The sequence below is a fragment of the Myotis yumanensis genome, unplaced genomic scaffold, assembly GCF_028538775.1.
Source record: "Myotis yumanensis isolate MYYU_CA2020_CCGP unplaced genomic scaffold, mMyoYum1.0.hap1 SCAF_16, whole genome shotgun sequence".
Taxonomy (NCBI): domain Eukaryota; kingdom Metazoa; phylum Chordata; class Mammalia; order Chiroptera; family Vespertilionidae; genus Myotis; species Myotis yumanensis.
The window spans coordinates 47,789,098-47,797,496 of record NW_027223767.1 but is presented as its reverse complement, the minus strand read 5'-3'; positions in this window follow the sequence as shown (position 1 = coordinate 47,797,496).

The following is an 8,399-nucleotide window of genomic DNA, read 5'->3' as shown; positions in this document are numbered from 1 at the left end:
TCCCCTAGGCCACAGATTAGCTTAACAATTGCAAATCAGCTTCAGAGGTTTTTCCCTTAAAGAAAAAGAGAAAAAAGAGAGCCTGTTGGAACAGGCACGGCTGGGTGAAAGTCTCTTTGTTTTACATCCTAAACTCTTCACTCAGCTTCTAGTTATCCTCTTTTCTTGGGAGCAGTAAAAAAAATAAAAAAAAATATATATATATATAAAATTTTTGCTTATATTTAATATGCATGTCTGATTCATATATACATACATATTTGCATATGCCTATATGCTCATCTCTCTCAAATTGTCACAGGAACCAGCGCACATGGTACACCCTTCCTTTTAACTCCCCACCAAGGTAGGCCTATGTATGTGTGTGTTTCAATAGAAACTCCCAAAGGAGGGAAGAAAAGAAGTGTAGTGTAAATAAGCAAACAACCCATGGACTTCGCAAACCCTGACTTAGCTGGCCTCTGGTTTTATTTTTGAGAACCGCTTTCCTTGTTTTGATTTGAAATGATGCCACCAAAACATATTACAGAAACATTGCACTTTGCAAAACAGAACAAGTCAAATGAGCCTCCCCAAGTGTAAACAGAGACCTTGTTTGGAGGAACTGTTTTTAAGAATCCAAATTAACCCCCCTGGCATCCTCTGAAAGTCTATGCGTGTTCACCTCAGGTGCTCAAACTACAGTAGGTGCCTGCAGTTCTTCTTTATCCCACACGTTCCGGCGAGGCTGTGGGTTTGAAGTCCTCCTGACTGTCAGTGGTTTTCGTACTTTCAGCGCACAGGATCCTGGAGCTGCCAGTGATAACAGAAGGCATCTCTGTGTTCTCCGAGTCCTGCATCCCCAGGGACCCGATCTTGGTAGCACACAGCTTGCGGAAACCAGGTTGGGGGCCGCTGGGTGAGTCAAGTGGGCAAGTTCCTAGCATCTGTCTGCCGGTCATTCAATCAGGCCTCTGTGTTCCCACCCTGAGCTCACTTCAGCTAAGGGCCTGCAGTGTGCCTTCCATCACGCACTGTGACTTCTCACTTCTCTGCAAACCATTATTAGTGATGGCAACACATTCTGAGGTTTAGTTCACTGGGCTGAACCTTACGTTGTCATGAACCTCAGAGAGGGTAAGCGATGAGTCGTAAGTCCAGGCATGACCATTAAAAAAAAAAAAAAGCCGAATTGGTCTTTTCTGGATTGCCCACCATGGACATGGGGTGTTCTTTTCAGCATATTATCAAGTCAGAGTGGGTCTTGAGGGTCAAAGAGGGTAGGACGTTCATCTGTTTTATAGATGTTCATTGGTACATCTCTGCTTGTTTGCTTCACATCTGGAAAACAAGTTCTCTTCCTGGTTGCACGGGAGATGGACTCGTGCAATGAAGTGGTGAGTAGGAAACGATTTCTTTCCTTCCCTAAATGGCCGACTCTTCCATCCCCTTGTCCCCTGTACAGCAAACACAGATGACTCAGCAATTTTCTTAAGCTGAAGGTGATCCATGGAGACCTACAGAGGTGACCGATGGACTGAGATGGTTTTTCTCTGACATAGTCTAGTTCAGCTAACCTTGCTCCCCACCCATCAGAGGCTAGTTGCGTGTTGAGCAGAGAGGTCAGAACAGCAAGAAACAATTTCTGGCTGCCTGTGGGTGACTGCTGAGTACACGGATAGTCTGCCCCCCTTACTTGTCTTTTGGGGACAATATGTTATGAAAAGAGACATGAGGCAAGACTGAAAGGTGAGCAAATCTAGATATTTTAACAAACACAACAAGTTCTGCAACCCCCTGGGTGTCCTCCCTTTCAACCCAGCCCGTTTGAAAGCCCATGCAGTTATTCATAAGCATTCTGGACCTCCTCTTTTCAGAATTGCTCTTAGAGCCTGGAGCACATTCCTTAAATGTTGAAATATTTGAGGGCAGATTTGAGTTAACCGCAGTCAATTATCTCTCCCAGCCACAGCCAGGGAATCCCATTTGGATCCTCAAATTATAGCTGCAACTCTACAGGTATGGGGCTGAGATTTTTTTCATGTGTAATAAGATGTTTCTTAATATCCCAGAGGATTGTGAATGTGGACATGTGGATGTCTATGGTTTCTTCCACACACCCCCACCAGCATCACTGACATAATGACAGAGCTTCTTTGTGATTAATCTGGGAGCTCAGTAGGCATCAGATGGGTACATATCAGAGCAACTCAGATCTGCAAAGATCCAGTTAAGATGAGGGGTGGGGATCAGCACTTGCTGTAGAATGTCTTCCTGGCACTAAAGAGACAGGAGGAAAGGCAAACAGGACACAAAATAGGTAATAGGAAAAAAAATAGAAACCCGGGGCAAGAAAAAGAAAGAAGGATAGGTTTGCTGATGTGGTGGTAGGAAAGGTGGATAAAAGACCAGTCACAGTCCTTTTGGTGTTACTCTAGTAGGCTTACTCCCAAGCAGTCCTTTCAGGACTTGGGGAATGGATTGTGTATCAAGCTGTTAGGACCATGGGGCCAATATATTTGGTAAAATATAAATCATTCTGGGTGTAAGTGTGTTTTGGATGAGTTTAACATTGAAATTGATAGACCGGGTAGAACAGATTGTCCGTCCCCCCCCACCCCCCGCATTACGACGGGCCTCATCCAATCAGTTGAAGGCCTAGATAGAACAAAAAGGCTGACCATGCCCTGAATAAGAGGGAACTCCTTCTACCTGACTGTCTTAAGCTGGATCATCGCTTTTTTCCTGCCTTGAGACTCAAACTGAAACTCCACATCTTCCTGGGTTTTGAGTCTGCTGGCCTTCAGACTGGAACTTATACCACAGGCTCTCCCCAATTCTTAGGTCTTCATACTGGGGCTAGAACTACCCCATTAGCTGTCCTGGGTCTTAGCTTGAAGATCTTGGAACTTGTCAGCTTCTTAATCATGGGAGCCAATTCCGTATAATAAAACTTTTTATAGAGAGATAGAGATAGATATCCTGTTGGTTCAGTTTCTCCCAAGAACTCTGACTAATACACTTTGGCTACTTATAATGACCCTGTAGTCTGGTGTTTTGCTGGCCTTGCCCTTCATAAATCTCCATCACCCTATTAATGATTCTTGACAGATGAGAAAATCACATCTCAGTCAGAAAGGGGGCGTGGGGGTGGGGGCAGAGACCAGGGCTGGCAACGGCTTATCCTGGCTGCCTGTCTGTGCCCCTGGCCCCCGGGTTGAGCACCATCAGCAGGTGGCTGGAGAAGGACATCTGAACCGGAAGAGTCCTCTCCTTCCTCACTCTCACCCCCTGCACCTCCATTCTGTTGGGGATCATTACAGATTTTTAAACACTAACTGCGGAGATGAACGCAGCTGCTCTTTGTCATTGTTTGTGAAACTGAGTTAAAGAGAGGTTGTTGTGGCACTGCAGGTGCAATCATCAGACGCATCTATGCTGTGTAATTAACCTCATTTCCATGTGAATGCCTGTGGTGTACGCGCTGCTGAGGGAACTCACGCCATGATCATTACACTTGCAGTCAATCCAATTAGACAAAGGTTCCCACACTTGGGGGAAGGATCAGGACAAACCACAAGGGCAAGCCTCTCTCAAGAAGGTCTCCAGTTCAGTGTCTCAAAATAAACAACTGTGGCCTAATTAATTGTATGGTGGGCCAAAGAAACACACCAACGAGCTACTCATGTGTCTGGAGCCCAATCCTAGAGGAAGCAGCTTAATAGTATCTCCCTTTGTCCAGACTTCTGGTGGCTCAGAGATTTGTACAGTTGCGGGAAAGAGGTCTGGTGGCTACACTGTATACCCTTTCTCTTATCACAAACTCTGATTACCCAATAGAATATCCAATGGCTTTATTTTGATTTATTTTATCCCCTTTATGTTCTCAGACCAGTAAGAGGGGGAAAAAAGAAATCCATGCGTGCTTCCTAAAGAAAGTTGGTTGAGCTGGCTTGTGTTTCCACAACATTTTAGCAAAACTATCCCTAGAGGGCGCCACCAAAAGATATTGTCCTTGGCTGTCCCTGATTGATTTATTGGCTTTTCTTCTAAAGCTCTCGAATGCCACGGATGGGTCACCTTGTTTAGACATTCTGTTATAACATATGTGCCATGCATGTCCATCCTTTCTGCTTAAGTTTGTATTTAGTTCCTTTAAGGCAGAGAATATATATATTAGAATCTCATTAGGTCCCCCACCAGAGATGGTTAGCACAACATGCTACACAAGCATGTCAAACTCGCAGCCCACAGGCCCCATACAGCCCACCACGAATATTTTTGCGGCCCAGCCAATATAACGGTATGTAAGAAACATTTTAATAAAAATTTTGTAACTTAATCTTTACAATATCCTGTTATACATTTTTATTAATTATTAATAACGAACTACAACATCCGCTAATGACTGATTACTATAATCGTGTTGCATTTATTTCCCTTACGCGCCTTATGCGCAGGCGCACCATTTCTCTCCACTAATACTAGCAGCGAATATTTTAGCAGCTGATTGCCACATCATTACTCTTGTACTGACTTGTTTGGTGTACGCAACAGGAAATATTTCGCTTTCGGAGAACAAGAAAAATAGGTATATTTGCATCACGCTTACTTGTGCAGTTATTCAGTGTCTGGTAAGTTAATGTTAAAAAATAGATCAATTTTATTAAAATGTTCTATTATTTTATGTTAACGATTACTCATTTATTTCAGCCCTACAATTGTATTCAGCATGTCTCTATGAAATAAACCTACATTTCTATGAAAATTGAAGCTTTGGTTTTTTTGCAGCCCACATAAACTTAAACCTTGTTTATTTGGCCCATCTTAGCCTTTGAGTTTGACATGCTTGTGCTACTAAGTCTAGGGGAGCCCAGTAAATGCTTGCTGGGGGTTGTGATGGGGGTAACTGGTGAGATGGAGAGAACCAGTGTTTATTAGATCATTACAGGAATCTACACAGGCTTTCTATATCATAGAACATATCAGTGACTGAGCATCACACACAAAAAGGCAGACTGAAAATAAAGGTACTTAGGCAAGGGAGCAAAAAGGTATATAAAAAACAGTAGCCCCTGAAAGAATGAAAACTCATGATATTTTTGTGCTAAACTTTAGAACCTGGTTATGGCAGGTGTGATCCTGGGACCAGCAGCATTTTGGGGTTTGTTAGAAATTCAGTATCTCAGGCCCCACTCCAAACCCACTGATGCAAATGTCCGTTTTTACAAAAGTCCCCAGGTGCTCGCTACGCACACTCACGGTTGTGAAGCGCTGTCTCGGATACTTGTCCACTCAGCCCTGCGTGGCTCTCAGGAGCACTAAGGATGCTCACTGTCCTGCTCCAGACATTGTCCCTCACAGCTCCGCTTCATTGTCCCTTTCGTGTCCCCGTGTCTTGCCACTTCTCTCTGACTCAGTTCTTTCTTGTCTTTTTTTAAACCTGAGATCACATTGTAAAGTAATAGATTTGATATGTCCCCCTCATTCTCTCGATTAAGTCCCTGTGTCTGTTCTCTCTTACTTGCCCATCTGAACCCAATCCAGGGGTCCAGAGCCCTCGTCTAGAGAATAACCAAAGAGATACAACAGAAGTTAGCTTATCCTTACCCATCCTATAGGTTTCTTTTGCTGCTCTTTTGCTTCGGGGATGTGACGTGTTCTCTAAAGAACTGCCTGTCCCATCTCTCAGCTCAACTCAGCAATTCAGAGCTTGTGGGAGGTTTAAGGGCTTTACTCAACTAATGGTTTGAGGGGAAAGAATGGAAAAGACTTGATTGAATTGATGTCAAACCACCAAAATGGTTCAGTATAAAAACAGATAGTTAAAAATTAAATAATAACACAAGGTAGTTCATACCCTACTTTATTTTTTTCATCCAGAGTAGCTTTTAAGCATCCATTATTTATAAAATACTGAACTGGGTTTAAGCAGTTTACAGTCTTATATACAATGCTATATCACTAAAATTCTCTCCATATATACTTACATGTACATATGCATGTCATATATATCACATATGTGCATAGTCTAAGCACAATTGTGTAGAAATGAGGCTCTCCCCTACTGAGAGGAGGTGTTTGCCCGAATCATGCTGCTAGCCCACATTTCTTTAAGACACTTTTTTTCATGGAGTATCTTTGAGATCTCTGGAGCAAATATGGCAGAAAGGTTCACGTTTTAAAAACCTTGGTAGTCTGTGAATAGTGATGGTTGCGTGATCTTCTAGATAATGAAACTATTACAATAGGTAAAAAGAAATCACAAAATGAGAGAAAACAAAGAACACCAATCAAGGCAGGGTTATAGCTCCATAACATTGTTAAGAAGATGAGACTCGGACCAGCGGAGTTTTTCCATGTACTCTGCAGGCTCTCAGGTTCTGGCTGGCTGCGAGTCTGTAACCTGCCCTTGAACCTCTCCAGTGGTTCTGTCTGTGGGAATATCCTTCTGTGGGATAAGCCAGGGCACGTCTACAGTGATTTCTTAGAAGAGTGCAAGGCGGACTGCATTTAAGAATGTCCGAACTCCCAGCCAGGCCCAGGGTCTATACCCCTCAGGAACAGGGGGCATGGAGTGTGCTGGGTACTCCCTGTCTCCCCTCCCTAGGAACTTGCTCTCCAGCTCCTCCCTACTTTATGCCCCAGCAGGCAGCCCTTCTAATGACCTTGAACAACTGGAACCCCTTTTTCCTCTGGAAAAATAGATTAAGTCAGAAACTCAAGTATCCTATTAAATTTGATAATTCTTGTTAGGGGACTGTTTCCCCAGGAAGGCCCGAAGATTTTCTGCAGCAATACCTATAACTTGGGACTTGAGCCATGAGAGTGTGAGGTCCAATTACTGAAAGTACTAATTACCTTCATAAAATAGTCGGAGGTGGGGGAAAAAAACCTAAGGGGAGGTATAATTTAGTTTCTTTCCATTGGCCCCCCAAAGGCCCAACCTGGGAAAATATCACCCAGGTACCAGGCCTCGGTTGTTCCTGATATTTCTTTCCTGATCCATCATAATAGCTAATTCACTTAAGTAAAAACAATATTTGGTCTCCCGGGTGCCAACCCAAGTAAGCCATTGCTTTGCTTGGAGTGGCTGGAAAAATACAATTACGCTACATTCATGAACATTTCTCCTTCTTGAAAGAATGCAGTTAACATTGGGAAAATGATTTGCTGCTGCATAATCTCAGTTCTTAGTTCTAGAAAACAATATGAATAATAAGCCATATGTTTTTTTTTATTTTTAAAAATTGATTTCAGAAAGGGAGAGAGAGGGAGAGAAAGATAGAAACGTCAATGATGAGAGAGAATCATTGATCGGCTGCCTTCTGCACGCACCACATTGGGGTTGGAGCCCACAGCCCGGGCATATGCCCTGACTGGGAATCACCCCATGACCTCCTGGTTCATAGGTTGACCTTCAACCACTGAGCCATGCTGATTGGGCAGCCATACGTTTCTTAAAGTACAGAAGCATATCACAGAGAGACCTGGTCTTCATAAAAAAAATCGATATATAACTTTTGCCTTTTGTAATTGATAAATTCTAATACCTCCTATTGGCATAGCTGTGAATTTATCATGTCTACCCGTCCAATTGGTCCAATGAAACATGTTCTCTTTTAGGAAATAAATTTCCTCAAATCAGTGCTATCCCATTAGGGCTCTTATGGTAGAAGGTGTTGTGTAGCCTTTAGCAGATGTCACTAAAAGTTCACATTTTATAAGTTGCATCAATTCATACAATAATTTTATCTAAAGCAAGACTGACCAGTAACACTGGTAATAGTTACTGGGTAATAAAACCTTTTTGGAATTGGCATTCATGGAGAGGATGCCAATATTTTAAAACCTGAATGTTGAAGCAAGTTATAGGCTCTATTTTTAGACTAATATATGTATGTCTGTTTTCAAACTCTGCATCTCTCATTATGAAATACATCGAGTATGAATTATGCATCCTGAAAATCTTTAAAAACAATTAATTAGGAGAAAACAGGCACTGTATTTGAGGAATGGCTACATGAACATAGGTATTTTTTCTAACCACTGCTCTGTTCTTTCTTTGCTGGCTAATCTGTCTATGTCCAAGATTGTCTAGCATACGCCTGTGTTTGTATTAATAGGTAAAAGTATGTATTGTTTCATAACAAGCAAACTAAGTTAAACTTTGTGAGTCAGAGGAGGAAAAGTGATGGATTTCTAATTCCTTGAAATCAATTAAATATGTTCAGCCAGGCAGTGGGAGCCAGCCTTCTAGGGCAAATTCAAGTTCTGAATCAAATCAGCAGAATGTACTGTATTAGGTCACTCTGATCGAAGTCCGTTTCATCTCTGGCAAATTTGACACCAGTGCTCAAAGCACATGGGCGATTTCTTAGCAAAGTTTACGTGTAGCATTATGTAAACAAGGCACTGTG